This window comes from Atractosteus spatula, chromosome 5, assembly GCF_055471065.1.
Source record: "Atractosteus spatula isolate fAtrSpa1 chromosome 5, fAtrSpa1.hap1, whole genome shotgun sequence".
Lineage (NCBI taxonomy): Eukaryota > Metazoa > Chordata > Actinopteri > Semionotiformes > Lepisosteidae > Atractosteus > Atractosteus spatula.
In genome coordinates, this window is record NC_142710.1 from 2596695 (window position 1) to 2620820 (window position 24126).

The 24126-nt window shown below is 45.4% G+C and overlaps 12 non-coding genes across 12 annotated transcripts; 9 read left to right on the top strand and 3 right to left on the bottom strand.

The window, feature by feature from the left end:
* The first annotated feature begins 673 nt into the window (after nucleotides 1-673).
* On the top strand, nucleotides 674-755 carry trnas-aga (transfer RNA serine (anticodon AGA)). Its single transcript has one exon. It is a non-coding gene; the product is annotated as a tRNA-Ser (tRNA).
* Nucleotides 756-4976: 4221 nt separating this feature from the next.
* Nucleotides 4977-5049, top strand: trnam-cau (transfer RNA methionine (anticodon CAU)). The gene has a single exon. It is a non-coding gene; the product is annotated as a tRNA-Met (tRNA).
* A 3256-nt stretch (nucleotides 5050-8305) lies between these two features.
* trnam-cau (transfer RNA methionine (anticodon CAU)) lies at nucleotides 8306-8378 on the top strand. The gene has a single exon. It is a non-coding gene; the product is annotated as a tRNA-Met (tRNA).
* Nucleotides 8379-10312: 1934 nt separating this feature from the next.
* On the top strand, nucleotides 10313-10385 carry trnam-cau (transfer RNA methionine (anticodon CAU)). Its single transcript has one exon. It is a non-coding gene; the product is annotated as a tRNA-Met (tRNA).
* A 1915-nt stretch (nucleotides 10386-12300) lies between these two features.
* trnaf-aaa (transfer RNA phenylalanine (anticodon AAA)) lies at nucleotides 12301-12375 on the top strand. Its single transcript has one exon. It is a non-coding gene; the product is annotated as a tRNA-Phe (tRNA).
* A 4389-nt stretch (nucleotides 12376-16764) lies between these two features.
* Nucleotides 16765-16836, bottom strand: trnad-guc (transfer RNA aspartic acid (anticodon GUC)). Its single transcript has one exon. It is a non-coding gene; the product is annotated as a tRNA-Asp (tRNA).
* A 796-nt stretch (nucleotides 16837-17632) lies between these two features.
* On the top strand, nucleotides 17633-17705 carry trnam-cau (transfer RNA methionine (anticodon CAU)). Its single transcript has one exon. It is a non-coding gene; the product is annotated as a tRNA-Met (tRNA).
* A 989-nt stretch (nucleotides 17706-18694) lies between these two features.
* trnai-aau (transfer RNA isoleucine (anticodon AAU)) lies at nucleotides 18695-18768 on the bottom strand. The gene has a single exon. It is a non-coding gene; the product is annotated as a tRNA-Ile (tRNA).
* Nucleotides 18769-20237: 1469 nt separating this feature from the next.
* Nucleotides 20238-20319, top strand: trnas-aga (transfer RNA serine (anticodon AGA)). Its single transcript has one exon. It is a non-coding gene; the product is annotated as a tRNA-Ser (tRNA).
* A 1910-nt stretch (nucleotides 20320-22229) lies between these two features.
* On the top strand, nucleotides 22230-22302 carry trnaa-agc (transfer RNA alanine (anticodon AGC)). Its single transcript has one exon. It is a non-coding gene; the product is annotated as a tRNA-Ala (tRNA).
* A 388-nt stretch (nucleotides 22303-22690) lies between these two features.
* Nucleotides 22691-22763, top strand: trnam-cau (transfer RNA methionine (anticodon CAU)). The gene has a single exon. It is a non-coding gene; the product is annotated as a tRNA-Met (tRNA).
* Nucleotides 22764-23740: 977 nt separating this feature from the next.
* On the bottom strand, nucleotides 23741-23814 carry trnai-aau (transfer RNA isoleucine (anticodon AAU)). The gene has a single exon. It is a non-coding gene; the product is annotated as a tRNA-Ile (tRNA).
* Nucleotides 23815-24126: the final 312 nt, after the last annotated feature.

Sequence of the window (24126 nt, forward strand, 5' to 3'; positions counted from 1 at the left end):
AATGTTTGTTGTTTTTTTAATCCATATTTTTTATAACAATCTCCTCCAAAAAGTATGGGGGTGAGTATTCCCGTCTGTCACGCGTGAGAATCTTCTTAGAAGTTCATCCGAAGACGAAACAATTCCGTTGGTTCTGCGATTTATCCTCCAAAAAGAAAGATGAAGATGAACTAAACGTCGAAACCTAAAATATCAGCCCTGAGAGGAAATGTCTCCTGACAGTGAACAGATCTCTCGCTCAGCGGTAAATACGCGCTCCTCGTTAGTGTAGTTGTGTCTTTAAAAGTGACTCAACTGACTGGTTTCATCAAGAGCGGAAACAACAGAAATAGGATACAAACTGAAATTAATTACTTCACCATTAATTAATTTATATTACTCACTAACAGTTTATGAGCGTCACACCATTTCCTCTCACTTGGCCCGTGCTCTGTCGAAAGGACTTCTTAACGCGTTTTAAAACTCAAAACAGAAGTTGAAATAATCCTCTCCGAACGTGTTAGTAGCGTCTGTGGAGGAGCATTAGCTGTACATCCAAACATCTGCAGCCAAACCGCTGGTGACTATCGATATCGAGAGATAGAAATAGCAAATTAATCACGCAGAGAGACTTTGGGTTGGAAATAATGCGGGAACGAGCCCGTGTCAGTTCGGGAGAAGAGGAACTGAGTGTGTAGTCGTGGCCGAGTGGTTAAGGCGATGGACTAGAAATCCATTGGGGTCTCCCCGCGCAGGTTCGAATCCTGCCGACTACGGGTGTGTTTTTCCTTTTGGTGAATCCAAATAACATGTCAATTAACATTTGCATTTCTATCAGACTGGGCTGCACGTCTGTCGTTTCATTTTATCTGACAGGGAGTCTTTATTATGTGATAATACGAAGACATATCAAACTCACTTCTTATCTTCTGTGTATCTGAAACGAGTAGACTAGAGGAGGAGGGTTTATTGCCATATGTACATGTACATTGGAATTCTTATTCTCACTGATCTCCCTGGACAACAACAGACACCACCACACAATGGAGACAGTACATTACAAACAATAAATAACAACAGGAGCCATCAATATGTTGTGGGACAATAAGTATGTAGTAGTGAGAAAAACAAATAGTAGACCATGAGGAAGAGCAGAGTGTGGACATGCATTGAGTCTGAGGCCCTGCAGTTAGCTGTTGAGGACGCGCACTGCAGTGGGATAGAAGCTGTTCTGGAGTCCAGTGGATCTTGTTTTACCAGCGCGGTACTGCTTGCCAGAGCGCAGGGGGGAGAACAGTTTGTTCCGGAATGGCTGGGATCCGAAATGACGGATTGGGATTTATTGTGACAGCGGATGGTGTGGCTCTGACAGTGAGTTCATACTGGAGCTCAGCCATCATCCAGCCTCGTTAGGGCAGTAGGTAACGCGTCAGTCTCATAATCTGAAAGTTGTGAGTTCGATCCTCACATGGGGCAGGGATCAATACAGTTTTGGGCTCTTCACAGAGCTCTGAACATACGTGTGTATGTGAGTGACGTTCACTCACATACACACGTGTTCTTCACTTCCACGCCGAATAGTTAGTGTTAGTTGGTGCTCCTCGTTAGTGTAGTTGTGTCTTTAAAAGTGACTCAACAGTCAGGTTTCATCAAGAGCTGAAACTACAGAAATAGACTACAAACTGAAATTAATTCCTTCACCATTAATTAATTTATATTACTTACAAACATTTTATGGGTGTCTTTACACCTCCGAGAGCCGGTGAAAACACCATTTCCTCTCACTTGGCCCGTGCTCACACTGGGGCGTGAGACGTTCACTCGCTATTTTGCTCGGTGTCCACTCACACATTTTTAAAATAATAATCTCCTAGTGGTGAAGGTGTCTCCACCACCGAAACTTGTAAACCAGCACTAAGCCCGTCAGCTACAGCTTTGTGTCAAATTTCACAGGCTTCTTTGCGCACAGACTACTCATGTTCACAGACCATGACAGACCAGTGCAGTAAGACTCGCGCTGATCGTTTAGACTAGACCAACGAGCCCACCTTTCCCCTCTCTCCTGCCAAATCTGTCACACATGCGTTTGGTTTTTATGAGCCATCTGATGGGTGAAGTTTAAAAAAGGCAATTCAAGTTTAATTTATCTAAACCCGCGGGAACTTCTGACTTCTACAGCTCTTAAAAGGAAACAGTGAGGCTATTTCGATACGTTTTGTGTTTTCTTAGTGAATCCGCTGGTGATTATAGAGAGATAGAAATCCCAAAACTGAGCAGAAGAGAGCGGGTTGGAGTGGAAACGATGCGGGAACGAGCCCTTGTCAGTTCGGGAGAAGAAGGGGTTGTGCGTGTAGTTGTGGCCGAGTGGTTAAGGTAATAGACTAGAAATCCATTTGGGTCTCCAGAACAGAGAGGTGCCTCAGTAACGGCCTGCAGAGGAACAAGGTGCCACTCAAAACACGTGTCATTTCTCACTGCGCAGCGCTGATTCAGTGAGCAAAGACCATCGCTAGGTGGTGCTCATGGCGCAGTAGATGTTGGTGAAAGGATTATCTTCATTTAATCCGTTTTCCTACTGTTTATCATCTTTAAATCCACTTAATATGGAGTATTAAGATGAAATTTTGTAACTATAAGGAACAAGTAATCGGTTTATTCCATGCTAAAAAAAGGAAGAAAGAAAACACAACGTTTCAGCCGTGGAGCCTTCTTCAGGTGTGAATAGATAAGGAATTGTTATATAGGAATTGTTTGCCTTATAGTTTGGAAACTATAAGGAATTTCTTGCAGCTGCAAATAATCCGATATTTGCAATATTATCATAATGTGTATAGCCGGCAGTGGAGGCTGAAAATGAGGAAAATACACAGCAGTATTCCACCTTCTTCATAAACATTTTTTTGCTTATCAAACCCAGCGCATCTGCGACAGATTTGAATGCCGGAGTCTCGCTGTATTTCTAATACCAGTGTGATACTCGAGGAACGTAGTGGGGTCGCGGTGGCTCATGGGACCGGGTAGCAAAGATGTCAGATGTCAGGATGGCCGAGCGGTCTAAGGCGCTGTGTTCAGGTTGCAGTCTCCCCTGGAGGCGTGGGTTTGAATCCCCCACCTGACATACACAGCTTTTCTTTATCGGTATAGAAATATAATAAATATATCAGAGATATTTTCTCCTTAGGGCACCAGTGAAGGAAGCACTAAGTACTGCACACCGAAAATGTTTCTACAGCATCTCACGAGCTCAGCCCTGAGCACGAACTGCAGGAGCTGTGAATCAGAACATTTCAATCCATCTGATCAGTAAATTAATATGCAGGACCCGTTAATATAGGGTTGTTACCTTGTCTCTCCTGTTCGCACAGTATATAACTGAACGTCCCTCCTAATTTGAAATAGACCGGATAAGGACATGGAGCTACTAACGCGATTCTCATTTCAATTAGTCCAGAGACAAGCGAGTCCAGCGGCTGTGGGTTTGAAGGTAAGTGTGTCTCGTATTCTAAAGGCTTCTGCTTCCACTGATGAATGATAGAGCTTCGTGAGGAGATCCTTCAGACGATCAGGCGAACACGTCGCTATTTCGGTCTCGTGTATTGGCTACAGTTGTGTCAGCAGTGCGCTAAATGTAAGTGCATCTGTAGCGCTTCATCTCTGAGATCTTTTTCTTCAGTGCTCCGTTAAAAGCGCCCACACAACTTATTATCTGAACCTCCCAATTGCTCCACCCAATTGAAACCCCGTTTTCCCCCGAGAGACACCAGTGCACGGTCCCATCACTCTCAAGAACACAACAACTATCTTCAGTGAAGACCCGGAAGTGCCAGAACACATTGAAGACTTGCACTGTATTTAAATACGAATTTCCTTCATTTCAGCTCTCTTCAGTCCCCGGGATAGCAGTGCGACTGGCGAACACAGTTGGCCATGCCCCTCGGACCACACCTCCACCATCTACCTCATACAGGACCGCCCTGCAGACGACAGGCAGTGACGGTGCCGGTAAGAGGGGGAGAAGCGGCACACGGTGACTCCGAGGAGGAGGCCGCAGCGGAAACGTCTCCTGACAGGAAACAGAGCTCTGGCTCCACAGCCGACAAGTGCTTCTCTTTAGTATAGGGCTGAGTATGCTAAGGAGGAGGAGGGCGCAGCGCAGGGGGGAGCTCAGCTGGTTGAGCGTCCTCCTGCCTCCTCCAGGAGTGAGTTTAGAGCTCTGTGTGCCGTCAGGTCTCCTGTAGCCGCGTTCACGCCTTGCGGAGAGAGCGCTGGGTGATTGTCAAGCGTTCAACAGTCTCGCCTTCTGTTCATCTTCTCTCCGCATGAAGCGCGGGTCCGGCGCTCTCTGCTGAAATCTCATCTCCACAGATCGGAAGTCGGAGGGCCAAGCGAGCCGCAGACGTGTCGATGGCTGGCGAGGGCTCGCTGCTGAGGCAGGGAGGCCACTTCAGACAGAAGGACTTGAAGTGGCTCAATATCCAGCAGGGAGCATCGCCAGATTAGGGAACAGACGCTTGAAATCCCTGATTTCAATATCGAGAATGATAGGGATATTGATAGGGATAGGGATTTCAATATTCAAATCCCTTTATTCAGTAATAAATTTACTGTGACCCGAGATGGACCGGTCCAGGTCCGGTGCTGCAGTTCTCACCTTGTTGTTGCTTCATCTCCCATTCCTGTGGAATTACAGATTTTAATGAGATTGTGTGTGATTTTTTTAATGCAATTAATGATCTATAGTGATTGATGATCCGTTCCCGACACCCGAAGAAGGCTCCACAGCCGAAACGTTGTGTCTTCTCTTCTCTTTTCAGCAGGAATAAATGTTTACTTGTTCCCGTGATGCGTGATTATTGTTCCTTAAAACATCTTTAACTGTGAAAGTTCCCCCTGAGAGTTTTGGTCACTGATTTATTGTGACAGCAAATAGTGTGGATCTCACCGACTGATGGGAAATCACATTGTGTGAGTTCATACTGGCGCTCACCCATGATCCAGCCTCGTTAGTGCAGTAGGTAGCGCGTCAGTCTCATAATCTGAAGGTCGTGAGTTCGAGCCTCACACGGGGCAGGGATCATTCCTGTTTTGGGCTCTTCCTAAATGTGGCGTGAGACGTTCACTCCCCCACGCGTCATTTCTCATCACACAGAGCCGGTAGCGCAGCGCTGATTCACTGACCAAAGAATATCGCTAGGTGGCGCTCGTGGAGCGTTAGATGTTGTTGAAACGATTGTCTTCATTTAATGTTCTCCTACTATTTATCATCTTTAAATCCACTTAATACGGAATAATAAGATGAAATGTTGTAACTATAAGGAATTGTTTGCAGCTGAAAATAATACGATATTTGCAATATTATCATACTGTGTATAACTGGCAGTGGCGGCTAAACAAGAGGAAAATACACAGCAGTATTTCACCTTCTTCATAAACATTTTTTTGCTTAGAAAACCCAGCGTATCTGCAGCGTATCTGCAACTGATTTGAATGCCACTCTCTCGCCTTTTATAAAACAGACATCTCTGTTTCTCAATTCAACTACCTAAAAGATCAGCCCTGAGAGGAAATGTCTCCTGACAGTGAACAGATCTCTCGCTCAGCGGTAGACACGCGCTCCTCGTTAGTGTAGTTGTGTCTTTAAAAGTGACTCAACTGTCTGGTTTCATCAAGAGTGGAAACAACAGAAATAGGCTACTAACTGAAATTAATTCCTTCACCATTAATTAATTTATATTACTCACTAACAGTTTATGGGCGTCTTTACACATCCGAGAGCCGGTGAAAACGCCATTTCCTCTCACCTGGCCCGTGCTCTGTCGGAAGGACTTCTTAACGCGTTTTAAAACTCAAAACCGAAGCTGAAATAATCGATTCCGAACGTGTTAGTAGCGTCTGTGGGGGAGCAGTAGCGGTTCCACAGCTGAGAACACGTTTCTGAAGATAATCGAAATGAAACCCGTATGGACACCGGTTTACCTCGTGTCACAGTGAACTTCCTACTGAATAAAACCTGTAATTCAAAATACGTAGTGTTGTAGACATTTTGAACATGTCCATGTACATGTAGACTTCTTTCATTAGTGCTCTAAGGAGACAACATGAGAGAAGCTCTGTCACCAGTGGGATTCGCCAGCCGGTGTCACTCTGGTATTTGAACTCGGACCTGTGATCGTCCTGGTTACTGTGCGGATCCTGGGACTGGGAGTGTGTCCCACCCCCCGTCCTGAATTAGACGCTGGTCCGTCTCAGGTCTGTGGGAAATCTCTACAGGGTCAGAGGTAGAAAGTCGCATGAGGCCGGTTCGCTCAGTTGGTTAGAACGTGGTGCTAATAACGCCAAGGTCGTGGGTTTGATCCCCGTACTGGTCACTGTCTCACCTTTTATACACCAGACACCTCTGTTTCTCAATTCACAGACGCTGAATTATACATCGTGCGTTGTTAAAGAGGTCAGTTCTACACTTCTCAGAGTTATAATATATTTATATTCCTAAATATCGTTCTTGTAACTCTAGCAGGTTTCGTGAAAACGCTACAGGCCAAAATCGCTTTCGAGCTTCAAGCTAACTTCACCGCGGTCGCTCCCCGTCTGTGTGGCGCTCAGGAGGATCCCCGCTTTTCACGCGGGAGACCGGGGTACGTTTCTGCGACGGGGCGCTGGTTTCATTTTTAACAAGCTGACTTAACTTACAATTAAACGTTTGTTTAAACTCATATCTGAAGAATAACGAATTCAGTTCATTTGCATTTTCCAACAATAACGTGCAAATACGCAGGTGAAAACGCCATTTGCTTTCACCGCGCTGTTGTTGCGATTCCCGTCAGAAGCGCATATGGACACGTGTAACTTCTCTCCGGTGTGATAACAGTTTCTGAAACAGGGAGAGAGATCATATTTACATTTCCTTTCCAAAGGGGCAGTTGGACACCCTCTCTGCTCCCGAGCCCAGCAGATCTTTGAAGGCCAGCAGGCAAGTGGGGGAACTCAGTCCTGCTACAGGAGACCTCCCTCCAGGACAAGCGGGCTGCAGCTAGACCTAGTGCTGGAGGACCACTAGGGGGCGCTCTGGCCAACACCCCACACTGCAACAGGGCACTGGAGGACATGAGCTGCAGCCCCCTTCACCTAAATAACCACCCTGTGGCTCAAGACACTGTACACAGTCACACTCAAGAGACAGGGCAGGACACCTGGTAACAATTGACCTTTGTTTATTTCCAACAATTAAATCAGCTCGGAGCACAATTACAGCAGGATTTAGAGTACAGCAGGAAAGCAAAGAGCCACACACAACCAGTTTAATTACTTTCTAACTGCTCATTTTAAACCCCTTTGTTCCAATAAAATTATTTTTCTCCATAAAAGAGAAACTGATCGTCTCTCCTCGACGTCTGTAGGACCCTATGAGAAATCTGGTTAGTGGATTGTTTAACAATTTTAAATGATTCTTTCCGACGCCATTTTAAATGGATTTGAAAGATGTAATTGAGTGTCATTATTGAAATCTAGTTCACGATCAACAGCGAGTCATGATGTTGGTTTCTGAAAATATTAGACTGTGAAAGTTCCCCCTGAAAGTTTTGTACGCTGCCTGTGAAAGAATAGAACAGCTCTTTCAGGTCCGAGTCCGGCTCGGAACCCCAGGCGAACTGAACCGACTGCTTCGGATCGGGACAGAGCCGGAGGCGGGACTTCTGTGGTGAACAGAAGAAAACCAAACCCACTGACCTTTCAATCAATTCAATAGTGAGGGACGTTCACTTATATACAAACAGCAGATCGACAAAGTCAGAATCCTACATTAGTGTGTCCTGCATATTAAGTTACTAATTTAAAAAAATAATGTCCAATAATAAAGGGGGGTGAGTTGTCCTCCTCTGGTAGAGCGTCCTCCTGCCTCCTCCAGGAGTGAGTTCTGTGTGCCGACAGGTCTCCTGTAGCCGTGTTCGCGCCTTGCGGAGAGAGCGCTGTGCGATTGTCAAGCGTTCAACAGCCGCGCCTCTTGTTCATCTTCTCTCCGCATGATGCGCGGCTCTGGCGCTCTCTGCTGAAATCTCATCTCAGCAGATCGGGAGTCGGAGAGCCAAGCGAACCGCAGACGTGTCGATGGCTAACGAGGGCTCGCTACTGAGGCAGGGAGGCCACTTCAGCCAGAAGGACTTGTGCGAGGTGGGATCTCAAAGACGGACTCGCAACAGAATCAAGGAGAAAAAGTATTGGTGAGATCAAAAGGCGGATTCAATATCCATAAGGGAGCATCGCTATATTAGGGAACAGACGCTTGAAATCCCTAAGTGGCTCGTTTTCAAGGCGGTAATCATGTCTGGCCTCGTTAGCGCAGTAGGTAGCGCGTCAGTCTCATAATCTGAAGGTCGTGAGTTCGATCCTCACACGGGGCAGGACTGTGGTCTCTTTTGCTCTTCTGACACGGGCAGCTCCTGTTCGCTCATACACACGTGTTCTTGTCTACCTCGTGGAATGTGTGACATTTCCAAGGGAGAAAGGTTTTTTCTCGCGTTTTGTGTTTTTTGTCATTAATTTGCTGCTAATTATCGGTATAAAGTCAAATCAGTCAGGATCTCGGACTTTAATAAACGAGCACTTGGATCTAACACACTTTGCATGACTTTGCAGACCGTCAAAGAAGCAGACCTTGATTTAAGATCGATTATCAGAGTAGTTGTCCGAACTGTAGAGTTTTTATAATTTCCCTGAGAGGAAGGTCAAACAGATGACTGTAGCACAATATAACAACACAATAACAATAACACAACAAAACTGAAAACAGTATTTCAGTCAATGACACTGCACTGAATACAGTAACACAACACTGAACCAGTAACAGCACTGTGAAAATTTTACTGTTCTGAACACAGTAACACAACACTGTGTCAATGACACTCTACAGAACCAGTAAGACAACAGTGTAACACAACACAGAAAGACGCTGGATAAGAGAAGCTTTCATATCATCTCTCGGTGTTTTCCTCATACCGTCATTTTTCTACATGAAATGTATTCAGTTGCACAGTAAACAGAGACACTCAATTTCATCAAACGGGGAATGAAGTGGACAATGAAAAATGATTATTTTTAAAAGGTTGTGAGATAACCCGCACTTAGCCCCTCGGGAAGGTAAATTCCTCACGACAGCGCGGTGACTCATCGGACCTGATCATCCAGGTGACTGTGGGGTTCAGGGGACCCCGAGCAAGGACCCCAACACTGGGACTGGACACCAGTTCATCATGGGTCACAGTAAACTTACTACTGAATAAAACCTGCAATTTAAAATACGTAGTGTTGTAGACATTATGAACATTTCCATGTACGTGTAGACTTCTTTCATTAGTGCTCTAAGGAGACACCAGCCTGTGTCACTCTGGTATTTAAACTCGGACCTGTGATCGTCCTGATTACTGTGCGGTTCCTGGGACTGAGAATGTGTCCCTCTCCCGCCCTGAATTGTGTCCATGGGACATAGCTGGTTGCAGTCACAGGAAGGGGGATTAGCTCAAATGGTAGAACGCTCGCTTAGCATGCGAGAGGTAGCGGGATCGATGCCCGCATCCTCCAGCTCTTGCGCTCTATGTACTAGAGAGGACAGACTCCTGTTTCACTAGCAACATTGTGAAGACTTTGCATCGAGCGCTGTAAGCAGGCGATGACCTCTCGCCTCCACGTCTTCAATTTATAAAACTGTAACTTAACCCTTCCACGGGAAACCTGTTAAAACGGGAGAAAGTCTGCGATGTATTTTATTGATTATTTATTTTCTAACACACAGGTGTCAATCTTAATTAAACCCACGTCAGAATGTGTCCCTTTCAATCCATTATTATATAATCCTGTTAGTGCCGAGCACACAGCAGGTGAGAGTACAGCATAGTACAGCTTCGCTTCGCTTCAACAGGACTCACAGGAGGGAAGGGCTGTCCGGTATCGCCGGCTGTTCGCTCCGTTACCAGATGACATGTTTCAAACCCAAATCACACTCGTATATGAGAAACTATATATATACACCGTATACATCATACCAATATGTATAAACTGTACATGACTGCGAGGAGTACAAAACGTGGGTGCAACGTAATAAAGAGCAAGCTGCTGAAATCGTTTATGAATTTTTGATTCAAGATTTTTTTTTTTGCCATATACAACAAGTGTAGTGGAATGCTTACTCGTTCAGCTGTAGCCAGTAACAGTTTGTTCCGGAATGGCAGGGATCCTAAATGACAGATTGGGATTTATTGTGACAGCGGATGGTGTGGATCTCACCGATTGATTTGCAATCATATCGTGTGAGTTCATACTGGAGCTTAGCCGTCATCCAGCCTCGTTAGCGCAGTAGGTAGCGCGTCAGTCTCATAATCTGAAGGTCGTGAGTTCGATCCTCACACGGGGCAGGGATCTGTGCTGTTTTGGGCTCTTCACAGATGGGGCGTGGGACGTTCACTCCCCCACGCGTGTTCTTCACTTCCACGCCGAATACGAGATGTTTAGTCCGCGATAAACACAGTTCGATCCCTCGCTATGATGCTCGGTGTCCACTCACACCTTTTTAAAATAATGATACATGAGAGCAGCAGATAAACTCCGAGTGGTGAAGGTGTCTCCACGACCGGATCTTGTAAACCAGCAGTCAGCCCGTCAGCTGCAGCACCTGGCTATAACCTCAAGACACTCGCTCTGCTGTGCTCCCGAGGAGGGCTGGATATGTCTTCCTACAATGATAGAAAAAAAGACAGGCTCCTCCGGGATTTAAAACCGGGACCTCTCGCATCCAAAGCGACAATCATACCCCCAGACCAACTAGCCACGTGAACAGTGGCTTCTCAAATTTCACAGCTGTTCTTCGCGCACAGAGACCGGAGACAGACCAGTGCAGTGAGTCTCGCGCCGTTCGCTTGGACTAAACCAACGAGCCCACCCTTCCCCTCTCTCCTGCCAGTGAGCTCGCGGGGGGGTCATTCACTCGTGCCAGTTGGGTCCTGTTCGCTCATACACGCGTGTTCTTGCCTACCTCGTGGAATGCGTGACCTTTCCAAGGGAGAAAAGCACAGCTCAGTGCTCGATCGGAATCTCCGGGCTGTTTTTGTCCTTGTGCGTTTAGCACAGAAGCACGTCTGACAGCAGCAGATCACACAGCTCATTTAAGACTGGCCACATGTGTGCAGCAGTTTTTTTCTCGTGTTTCTGTTTTCTTCATTAATTTGCTGCAATTATCGGTATAAAGTCAAATCGGTCAGGATCTCGGACTTTAATAAACGAGCACTTGGGTCTAACACTCTTTGCATAATAAGACCGTCAAAAGAAGCAGACCTTAATTTAAGATCGAAATATCAGAGTAGGTGTCCGAACTGTAGAGTCTTTATAATTTCCCTGCGAGGAAGGTCAAACAGATGACTGAAGCACAACAAAACAACACAATAAAAGTTTAGCCCAAGAATTTCAAAAAGTACATTTCTCTGTCAGTAAGACCTAGACTCAAGCGGGCTGCGGTTTTTGTTGTAAACAGAGCACAGAGCACTTCTAAGACAGGCTTGTCACAGTGACGTGTAATTCTTCTTTAGAGACAGTGAGAAGGTCCTGAGCAGGTGGGCTAGGCTGTGAAAGAGCATGTCTAATGTAGACAGACCACAGTCATCACTGAGCGCGGTGTAGGAGTGCCGAGTGATCACTGTGTTGAAGTTAAAGTCTTAAGCGCTCGTGGAGCGGTAGATGTTGGTGAAACGATTATCTTCATTTAACCTGTTTTCCTACTGTTTATCATCTTTAAATCCACTTAATATGGAATATTAAGGTGAAATTTTGTAACTGTGAGGAATTGTTTGCAGCTGAAGATAATACGATATTTGCAATATTATCACACTGTGTATAGCCGGCAGTGGCGGCTAAACAAGAGGAAAATACACAGCAGTATTTCACCTTCTTCTTAAACATTTTTTGCTTATAAAACCCAGCGCATCTGCGACAGATCTGAATGCCGGAGTCTCGCTGTATTTCTAATCCCAGTGTGATACTCGAGGAACATCGTGGGGTCGCGGTGGCTCAATAAATCCTGAATTCATACAGTATGTATTCTAGGTACGAGGTTATGAAACAACATGACAGAAGCTGTGTGTCACCAGTGGGATTCGCCAGCCGGTGTCACTCTGGTATTTAAACTCGGACCTGTGATCGTCCTGGTTACTGTGCGGTTCCTGGGACTGAGAATGTGTCCCTCCCCCGCCCTGAATTAGACGCTGGTCCGTCTCAGGTCTGTGGAAAATCTCCACAGTCTGACATGCTCAGGGTCAGAGCTGGAAAGGTGCTTCACAAGGCTGGTTAGCTCAGTTGGTTAGAGCGTGGTGCTAAAAACGCCAAGGTCGCGGGTTCGCTCCCCCCTACGGGCCACTGTCTCACCTTTTATACAACAGACACCTGTTTCTCAATTCACAGACCCTGAATTATACATCATGCGTTGTTAAAGAGGTCAGTCCTATACTTCTCAGAGTTATAATATATTTATATTCCTAAATATCGTTCATAATATTCAACGACATTATGCTGCAGCGATTTTTATTCTCGGCTACTAATAATTCCCTCTAGTTATGAAGTTCCATATTAATGCTCAATACGAAGTGGATTAAAAACTAAAATTTATTACAAGACACTAACAGCAGATGGGAGTGAATCCAGACAGACATTTATGCATCGGATCTTAAGTCCAACAATTTAACCACTCGGCCATCCTGATCACTTCTTTTTCAATCCGAGTCCGGCTCGGAACCCCAGGCGACCTGAACCGACTGCTTCGGATCGGGACAGAGACGGGACAGAGCTCGTTTAAGACTGGCCACACGTGTGCAATATGTGCAGCAGTTTTTTCTCACGTTTTGTGCTTTATTCGTCAATTTGCTGCTAATTATCGGTATAAAGTCAAATCAGTCAGGATCTCGGACTTTAATAAACGAGCACATGGGTCTAACACACTTCGCATAACAAGTGTGTTACCGTCAAAGAAGCAGACCTTAATTTAAGATCGAATATCAGAGTAAATGTCAGAACTGTAGTTTTTATACTTTCTCCGAGAGGAAGGTCAAACATATCACTGTAGCACAATAAAACAACACAATAACAGTAACACAATAAATCAAAACTGAAAACGGCATCACAGCACTGAGATCTTCCTGGTTACTGTGCGGGTACTGGGACTGAGAGTGTGTATCTCTCCCGCCCTGAATTAGACGCCGGTCCGTCTCAGGCCTTTTATAAAACAGACACCTCTCAATTCACAGATACAGAATTGCACTTCGTCCGCTAATGAGAAATCAGTCCTATATTTCTCTGTATATAATATATTTATATTCCTAAAGATCGTTCATCATATTCAGAGTACATTATGCTTCTCAACTACCAACAATTCCCTTCAGTTATGCTCCACATTAATGTTCCATATGAAGTGGATTTAAAACAGATTTTAGGGGGAATGCTCGTGTAGCCCTGGCCGAGTGGTTAAGGCGATGGATTAGACATCCATTGGGTTTCAAGTCTTGCTGACTACGGGTTTCTCTTTATCCTTATGGTAGATTCAAATAACATCTCTGTTACCAGTTCAATTTCTGTCAGACAGGGCTGCACGACTGTCGTATCATTTTCTCTGAGAGGGAGACTCTCTGTGTCACAGTTCTCGTCATTCGTGATCCTGCGCTTAAACTCGACCGGTTGCTGATCATGTCGGCTGACAGAGAGGCGCCTCAGGAACGGCCATTCAAATCTCCATCTCCAACTAAACCCCATTCCTCTCTCCCTTTCCGCGTCATCGCCACAAGACTCAACTGGACCAGGGCTCCCCAGTACCCGGGCTGGGGACACCCCCTGAAAGTTTTGTACGCTGCCTGTGAAAGAATAGAACAGCTCTTTCAGGTCCGAGTCCGGCTCGGAACCCCAGGTGAACTGAACCGACCGTTTTGGATCGGGACAGAGCCGGAGGCGGGACTTCTGTGGTGAACAGAAGAAAACCAAACCCACCGATCTTTCAATCAATTCAATAGTGAGGGACATTCAGTTATATACAAACGACAAAGTCAGACTCCTACATTAGTGTGTCCTGCATATTAAGTTACTAATTTAAAAAAATAATGTCCAATAATAAAGGGGGGGTGAGCTCAGCTGGTAGAGCGTCCTCCTGCCTCCTCCAGGAGTGAGTTTAGAGTTCTGTGTGCCGACAGGTCTCCTGTAGCCGCGTTCGCGCCTTGCGGAGAGAGCGCTGGGCGATTGTCAAGCGTTCAACAGCCGCGCCTCCTGCTCATCTTCTATCCGCATGAAGCGCGGCTCCGGCGCTTTCTGCTCAAATCTCATCTCCGCAGATCGGGAGTCGGAGGGCCAAGCGAGCCGCAGACGTGTCGGTGGCTGACGAGGGCTCGCTGCTGAGGCAGGGAGGCCACTTCAGCCAGAAGGACTTGAGCGAGGTGGGATCTCAAAGACGGACTCGCAACAGAATCAAGGAGAAACAGAATTGGTGAGATCAAAAGGCGGATTCAATATACATGAGGGAGCATCGCTAGTTTAGGGAACAGACGCTCGAAATCTCTGACTGGCTCGTTTTCAGGATGGGTATCGTGTGTGGCCTCGTTGGCGCACCAGGTAGCGCGTCAGTCTCATAATCTGAAGGTCGTTCGCTTGATCATCAAACGGGGCTGTGGTTTCTTTTGCTCTTCTGACACAGGCGGCTCCTGTTCGCTCATACACGCGTGTTCTTGACTACCTCGTGGAACGCGTGACCTTTCCAAGGCGGAAAAGCACAGCCGCATTGCTCGATCGGAGTCTCCGGGCTGTTTTTGTCCTTGTGCGTTTAACACAGAAGCACGTCTGACAACAACAGATCGCACAGCTCATTAAGACTGGCCACATGTGTTCAGTATGTACAGCAGTTTTTTTCTCGCGTTTCTGTTTTCTTCATTAATTTGCTGCTCATTATCGGTATAAAGTCAAATCAGTCAGGATCTCGGACTTTAATAAACGAGCACTTGGGTCTAACACTCTTTGCATGACAAGACAATCAAAGAAGCAGACCTTAATTTAAGATCGAATATCAGAGTAGGTGTCCGAACTGAAGAGTTTTTATAATTTCCCTGGGAGGAAGGTCAAACAGATGACTGTAGCGCAACACTATAAATCAAAACAGAAAATAGTATCACAGCACTGTGTCAATGACACTGCACTGAATACAGTAACACAACACTGAACCAGTAACAGCACTGTGAGAATTACACTGTACCGAACACAGTAACACAACACTGTGTCAATGACACTGCACAAGAACACTGTAACACAACACTGTGTCAATGACACTGTACGGAATACAGTAACACAACATTATGACAATAACACTGTACTGAACCAGTTACATAACAGTGTAACACAGCACAGAAAGACACTGGTAAAGTCTACGATTCGGATAAGAGAAGCTTTCAAATCATCTCTCGGTGGAAATACTCCCATGTCACTGTTTAAAGTTTCATCCGAGAATAAAATATTCACGTCTTAGTAAAATTCAAACTTTTTAAAATAGCTTTAAAACTCATAACATTTTATGTAACAACAACATTTCAGTGGGCTGCTTTAAATTCATACAGGATGTATTCTAGGTACGAGGATGTGAGATAAAGCTCTTATTTCGACACCTCATTTCACTGATGAAGAGGCGTTTAGCTGCGGTGTGTTTTGTACACGGAATATTTAATAGTACACTTATTTAACAGTACCAAGCTTTCAGATATTCTCAGTTTCCTAATTTAGTTCACCTGGAATGAAGGTGAATGAAGGCGCTGTTTAACTCGTACCGTCATTTTTCTTCATGAAATGTATTCAGTGATTTCTGAAATGCAATTAACTATCGACAGTGATTGATGATCCGTTCCCGACACCCGAAGAAGGCTCCGCAACCCAAACGTTGTGTCTTCTCTTCTCTTTTCAGCAGGAATAAATGTTTACTTGTTCCCGTGATGTGTGATTATTGTTCCTGAAAACACCATTAACTGTGAAAGTTCCCCCTGAGAGTTTTAATCACTACGTGTGAAAGAAAAGAAGAGCTCTTTCAGGTCCGATTCCCGCTCGGAACCCCAGGCGAACTGAACCGACTGTTTCGGATCGGGACAGAGACAGAGGCAGCGGGTCGTCAGAACCGAGAGCGGGACTTCTATGGTGAACAGAAGAAAACCAAACCCACCGATCTTTCCATCAATTCAATAGCGACATTCACTTATATACAAATAGCAGATCGACAACGTAAGAATCCTATATTACTGTGTCCTGCATATTAAGTTACTAATTAAAAAAATAATGTCCAATAATAAAGAATAAAACAAGTTTGTTTTTGAGTCAGATCTAGACTCAAGCAGACGGCATGTTCTGGATTGCTGTTTCAGCTCTAACCAGAGACTGGAGTTTGTCTCGTTTTCGATCACACATGAAACACTTTCACACACGAGGGGAAGCAAGCGTGTGAGAAGTGTGGTTTGAATCCACGCCTCTAGTGTAGACTGTCAGTGGGATTAAAGACGAGCTTGTGCCCCGGTGCTCTTTTCAGAGGGGCTCCTTCCTGCACAGATTGCCGGTTGTTTAACATTTCACCATGGACGGGGCTCAAACTCTTGTAATTACTCACCTGTAAGAAGAGAAGTCATGTTATTGGACACGTGTCTAAGTAATCAATTCATAAAATTAACGTAAATTAACAATTAACGGAGTTAAAACGTTGTTTTTTTTTAACTGAAGTGAGGTAGTTAAAAGGTTATCTGTCTCCCCGTCGGGGAATCGAACCCCGGTCTCCCGCGTGACAGGCGGGGATACTCACCACTATACTAACGAGGAGCACATGTCTGATGTGTGGGAGACTCCCTCTCTGAAGTTGGTCACTTAATGGTAACAGAAATGAGAATGAAAATGTGTAGAGATGATATACGAATCACCGTGTGCAGTAGCACAGACAGATGGAAAAGGAAATCTAGAAAAAGTGTTTTTAGCCGAGTTAAAAATTGACAAATTACAAATCAAAATTTCTTTAAAAGTTTATTCCAAGAATTTCCAAAAATACAGAGAAAAGTACATTTCTCCTTCAGTAAGACCTAGACGGGTTGTGGTTTTTGTTGTAAACAGAGCACAGAGAACAGTCTTGTCACAACGACGAGTAATTCTAGACACTCGAAGAAGGCTCCACGGCCGAAACGTTGTGTTTGCTTAGCATGCAAGAGGTAGTGGGCTCGATGCCCACAACCTCCAGCTTTTGCGCTCTACTTACTAGAGAGGACAAATACTCTCGGGATGGAATGATGAAAGTGGGAGAGACTTTTCCCCCGTCACCCACGACACGACCCACACTCAGACTGCTTAGTTATAACTCACGCTTGCTTTTCACTCCATTTCTGAACGTTGTTTGCCAGATGTACGTTTCAAAGTTTTGTGGTCATCAGTTTAATGCGCTTTATTGACTTTGCGTGGTGTTCTGGTCTCTTTACCGGTGAGTTATGAAGATGAGATCTTCCCTTTTCTTCAGCCCGGCGTTTTAATCTTTTGGGGGAATATGGTCTGAGTTACAACAGTCACACGAAAATAATGTTCATATATATAATGTTCATTTCGACATGAGCTGAAGTTTAGCTATCATCCAGCCTCGTTAGCGCAGTAGGTAGCGCGTCAGTCTCATAATCTGAAGGTCGTGAGTTTGATCCTCACACGCGGCAGGGATCGATGCTGTTTTGGGCTCTTCACAGATGGGGCGTGAGACGTTCACTCACACACGCGTGTTCTTCACTTCCACGCCGAATACGAGATCTTTAGTCCGCGATAAACACGGTTCGATCCCTCGCTATGATGCTCGGTGTCCACTCACACTTTTAAAATAATGATACATGAGAGCAGCAGATAAACTCCGAGTGGTGAAGGTGTCTCCACCACCGGATCTTGTAAACCAGCAGTCAGCCCGTCAGCTGCAGCACCTGGCTATAACCTCAAGACACTCGCTCTGCTGTGCTCCCGAGAAGGGCTGGATATGTCTTCCTACAATAGAAAAAAAGACGGGTTCGTCCGGGATTTGAACCCGGAACCTCTCGCACCCAAAGCGACAATCATTTAATCAATTAATAGTAAATGAATCACGAAGAGAGCACGTTGGAGTGGAAATGATGCGGGAACGAGCCCGTGTTAGATACCTATCTCCCCTTTGGGAGGTAGTATTCATGAACAGTTTATGGGCGTCTTTACATATCCGAAAGCCGGTGAAAACACCATTTCCTCTCACTTGGCCTGTGCTCTGTCGAAAGGACTTCTTAACGCGTTTTAAAACTCAAAACCGAAGCTGAAATAATCGTTTCCGAACGTGTTAGTAGCGTCCGTGGGGAGCAGTAGCGATACCACAGCTGGGAACACGTTTCTGAAGATAATCGAAATGAAAGCCAAATCCTGAAATATCAGCCCCGAGAGGAAACGTCTCCTGAGAGGAAACAGAGCTCCCGCTCCTCATTAGTATAGGGGTGAGTATCCCCGCCTGTAACCCGGGAGATTCTTTTTAGAAGTTCATCCAAAAATGAAACAATTCCGTTAATTTCTGCGATTTCCACCAATAAAGAGAAGTGGAAGTAATTTTGATTTATTTATAGGTCGTCTTTTCATAATGATGTGTATTTCTGCGTCAGTAGACTAGAAATAGTGGGTGTGTGAAAATGAGACTCACTGGCCCGTACGGGGATCGAACCCGCGACCTTGGCGTTATTAGCACCACGCTCTAACCAACTGAGCTAACCGGCCCTGCAAGTCAGCTATCTACCGCTGAGTTTTCCTACCTTTTGTTTTCTTAGTGAATCCGCTGGAGATTATCGATATAGAGACAGAAATAGCAAATTAATCACGCACAGATTTTGGGTTGGAAATGATGTGGGAACGAGCCCGTGTCAGTTCGGGAGAAGGTGAGGATGCGTGTGTAGTCGTGGCCGAGTGGTTAACGTGATGGACTAAAATAAATTCAAGTAACATCTTTGTTAACATTTAATTCCTATCAGACTGGGCTGTGCGTTTGTCGTATCATTTTATTCAATTCAATTCAATTCAAGGTGCTTTATTAGCATGACCGATGGGTACAATCAGTGTTGCCAAAGCAAATGAAAGTAATGATATTTACATGAAACAAAACAAAAATAGAAGTAAAATAAAATCTACAGACATACTACAGACATTTACAACAAAGACATATTATAAAATATTGACATATTCTGTAGGCGGCAGGTTTGGATTTCTGAATTTCGGGAAGAATGTTTCTCTAATCCCAGAGTATCTGTCGCAGTGCAGTAGGAAGTGCACCTCTGTCTCTATTTCTCCCCGCTGGCAGTGGGAGCACAGCCTGTCCTCTCTGGGCAGCCAGGTCTGCCTGTGTTGCCCAGTTTCTATGGCCAGGCTGTGGTCACTGAGCCTGTACTTCGTCAGGGTCTGTTTCTGTTTGTCATTTTTTATTTTGGTCAAATATTCAGCTAGTGTGTATTGTCTGTTTAAGGTTCTGTAACATTCCAGTTTATGTTGTGTTTGTGTGTGTGTCCCAGTGTGTGAGATATTGCTGTTTGATCTGTGCTGTGATGTGGTTGAGTCTGGGTTGCGGTGCTCTAGCAGTGCTGTCCTGAGGCTGTTTAGTGTCGGTGTGGCTCAGGTCGGTGAGCCTCAGGACCAGGGGGCTCTGTTTTGCAACATGCAACTTTTATTGAGGAGTTTGAGCAGGGCTTGTTGCAACTTTGGGCTGCTGTGTCTCAGCATCTCATTTATGACACCATCATGGCCACAGGCTTTGCGTGGTCTGAGGGCCTGGAGTTTGTCCAGTAGCTCCTGCTCAGTGATTGGGGAGTCTAAGGGGTTCTGGTTGTCTTTGATAGCCAATTCCAAAATTTTGAGTTTTTCTTAAATGGTGTTTTGGTCTGATTGACTCCCTGTCATTTTATCTGACAGGGAGTCTCTCTGTGTCACAGTTCTCGTCATTCGCATTCGCCTTTGGCGACACCTGGTGGCCACAGCGGTCAGTCCGCCACGTCGCCCGTGAACAGGCAGCGCGCGTATTACAGCCTGGAGACGCTCAGGGAAACCGGTTTCATTTCTGTCTCCTTTCTAACCCGCTCCGGGATGGAATGATGAAAGTGGGAGACACTTTTCCCCGTCACCAACGACACGATCCACACTCAGACCGCTTAGTTATAATTCCCGCTTGCTTTTTACTCCATTTTACTCCATGTTTGTGTGTAGTCGTGGCCGAGTGGTTAAGGCGATGGACTAGAAATCCATTGGGGTCTCCCCGCGCAGGTTCGAATCCTGCCGACTACGGGTGTGTTTTTCCTTTTGGTGAATCCAAATAACATGTCAATTAACATTTGCATTTCTATCAGACTGGGCTGCACGTCTGTCGTTTCATTTTATCTGACAGGGAGTCTTTATTATGTGATAATACGAAGACATATCAAACTCACTTCTTATCTTCTGTGTATCTGAAACGAGTAGACTAGAGGAGTAGGGAACTTTATTGCCCGTTTTCCCCCGAGAGACACCAGTGCACGGTCCCATCACACTCAAGAACACAACAAATATCTTCAGTGAAGACCCGGAAGTGCCAGAACACATTGAAGACTTGCACTGTATTTAAATACGAATTTCCTTCAGTTCAGCTCTCTTCAGTCCCCGGGATAGCAGTGCGAGTGGCAAACACAGTTGGCCATGCCCCTCGGACCACACCTACACCATCTACCTCATTATGATTTCTTATTTATTTATTGCACATCTTCAGTCATTGTTTACATGTCTGCATCGTTTACATTCGAACTGTTTACTTGTTTACTTGTACACTGTCTACTGTCTGTTTATATATTGTCTTGATACACTGTCTGCACTTTGTGTTTTTACACCTGTTTCAACAATCGAGAGACTTTCTGTAAGTAAGAATTCCGTTGGACCAGTACTGTACCTGTACCGGTTACATATGGCGATAAAGCGCCAACAGGCAGTAGGAGTTGACGTAAAGAGCATTGAACTGACGAGCACAAGAGCTCGACTCGTGCAGCAGGCAGAAGAAGGTCCCGCCGTCGTCCTCACACTTGACGGGACCGCCCTGCAGACGACAGGCAGTGACGGTGCCCCTAAGAGGTGGAGAAGCGGCACAAGGTGACGCCGAGGAGGAGGGCGCAGCGCAGGGGGTGAGCTCAGCTGGTAGAGCGTCCTCTTGCCTCCTTAACGAAGTTAAAACGTTTTTTTTCACTGAAGTGAGGCAGTTCAAAAGTTATGTCTCCCCGTCGGGGAATCGAACCCCGGTCTCCCGCGTGACAGGCGGGGATACGCACCACTATACTAACGAGGAGCACATTTCTGTTGCTGGTCGTTGGTCACTTACTGGTAACAGAAATGAGAACGAAAATTTGTAGAGATGATATACGAATCACTGTGTGCAGTAGCACAGACAGATGGAAAAGGAAATCTAGAAAAAGTGTTTTTAGCCGAATTAAAAATTGACAAATTACAAATCAAAATTTCTTTAAAAGTTTATTCCAAGAATTTCCAAAAATACAGAGAAAAGTACATTTCTCCTTCAGTAAGATCTAGACGGGTTGTGGTTTTTGTTGTAAACAGAGCGCAGAGAACAGTCTTGTCACAACGACGAGTAATTCTAGACACTCGAAGGCTCCACGGCCGAAACGTTGTGTTTTTTTTTCTTCTCAGCAGAGAATAAACCTTTACTTGCTCCTTAATTAACGAGAGTCTACCAGTACTGGGGATGAAACCCACGTGGTTTTTATCTCTTGGATCTTAAGTCCAACGCTTTTACCGTTCGGACTTCCTGCTCAATTACAGCACTAGAAATGTTCTGATTCAGGGCTTCTGCGGTTCCTGCTAATTACACGCAAGTGGGAGACTCCCTCTCTGAAGAGTCCCGTCTCCCCGCAAGAGAGAAGACCAGTCAATCAGATGTACTCTAAAAAACCAACATGAGAAAATCGCAGTGTGTCAGGAGTTGTTTCATAAAAGCAGAAAAAACGAGCAGAGCTGGACGTATGTTCTTGCAATCATGGAATAAGGCAGGATTTGAGGCCTGGATCTCTCATAACCAAACAGCAAACTCAAACCAACAAGCCAGAGAAGTCGCGAGTGCTTTGATTTCAAGTGTGTTTTTCACGAGTGTGCGATCGCGCAGAAGACTCATGAGGAATTTAATGTGCACGGGAGGGAGCTGACCACTAACACAGGAAGGGGGATTAGCTCAAATGGTAGAGCGCTCGCTTAGCATGCGAGAGGTAGTGGGATCGATGCCCGCATCCTCCAACTTCCGCGCTTTACTTACTAGAGAGGACAAATACTCTCGGGATGGAATGATGAAAGTGGGAGAGACTTTTCCCCCGTCACCCACGACACGACCCACACTCAGACTGCATAGTTATAACTCACGCTCGCTTTTTACTCCATTTCTGAACGTTGTTTGCCAGATGTACATTTCAAAGTTTTGTGGTCATCAGTTTAATGCGCTTTATTGACTTTGCGTGGTGTTCTGGTCTCTTTACTGGTGAGTTATGAAGATGAGATCTTCCCTTTTCTTCAGCCCGGCGTTTTAATCTTTTGGGGGAATATGGTCTGAGTTACAACAGTCACACGAAAATAATGTTCATATATATAATGTTCATTTCGACATGAGCTGGAGTTCAGCTATCATCCAGCCTCGTTAGCGCAGTAGGTATCGCGTTAGTCTCATAGTCTGAAGGTCGTGAGTTCGATCCTCACACGGGGCAGGGATCGATGCTGTTTTGGGCTCTTCACAGATGGGGCGTGAGACGTTCACTCCCCCACGCGTGTTCTTCACTTCCACGCCGAATACGAGATGTTAAGTCCGCGATAAACACGCTATGATGCTCGGTGTCCACTCACACTTTTAAAATAATGATACATGAGAGCAGCAGATAAACTCCGAGTGGTGAAGGTGTCTCCACCACCGGATCTTGTAAACCAGCAGTCAGCCCGTCAGCTGCAGCACCTGGCTATAACCTCATGACACTCGCTCTGCTGTGCTCTCGAGGAGGGCTGGATATGTCTTCCTACAATAGAAAAGAAGATGGGTTCGTCCGGGATTTGAACCTGGGACCTCTCGCACCCAAAGCGACAATCATTTAATCAATTAATAGTAAATGAATCACGAAGAGAGCACGTTGGAGTGGAAATGATGCGGGAACGAGCCCGTGTTAGATACCTATCTCCCCTTTGGGAGGTAGTATTCATTAACAGTTTATGGGCATCTTTACACATCCGAGAGCCGGTGAAAACACCATTTCCGCTCACCTGGCACATGCTCTGTCGAAAGGACTTCTTAACGCGTTTTAAAACTCAAAACCGAAGCTGAAATAATCGATTCCGAACGTGTTAGTAGCCTCTGTGGGGGAGCAGTAGCGGTTCCACAGCTGGGAACACGTTTCTGAAGATAATCGAAATGAAAGCCAAATCCTGAAATATCAGCCTCTAGAGGAAACGTCTCCTAACAGGAAACAGAGCTCCCGCTCCTCATTAGTATAGGGGCGAGTACCCCCGCCTGTAACCCGGGAGATTCTTTTTAGAAGTTCATCCGAAGATGAAACAATTCCGTTAATTTCTACGATTTCCACCAATAAAGAGAAGTGGAAGTAATTTTGATTTATTCATAGGTCGTCTTTTCATAATGATGTGTATTTCTGCGTCAGTAGACTAGAAATAGTGGGTGTGTGAAAATGAGACTCACTGGCCCGTACGGGGATCGAACCCTCGACCTTGGCGTTATTAGCACCACGCTCTAACCAACTGAGCTAACCGGCCCTGCAAGTCAACTATCTACCGCTGAGTTTTCCTACCTTTTGTTTTCTTAGTGAATCCGCTGGAGATTATCGATATAGAGACAGAAATAGCAAATTAATCACGCAGAGATTTTGGGTTGGAAATGATGCGGGAATGACCCCTTGTCAGTTCAGGAGAAGAAGAGGTTGTGCGGGTGGTCCAGTGGTTAAGGCGATGGACTTGAAATCTATTGGGGTCTCCCCGTGCACGTTTGAATCCTGCCGACTATACGTGTCTGTTTTTCCTTTTCGTAAACCCAAATAACATCTCAATTAACATTTGCATTCCGATCAG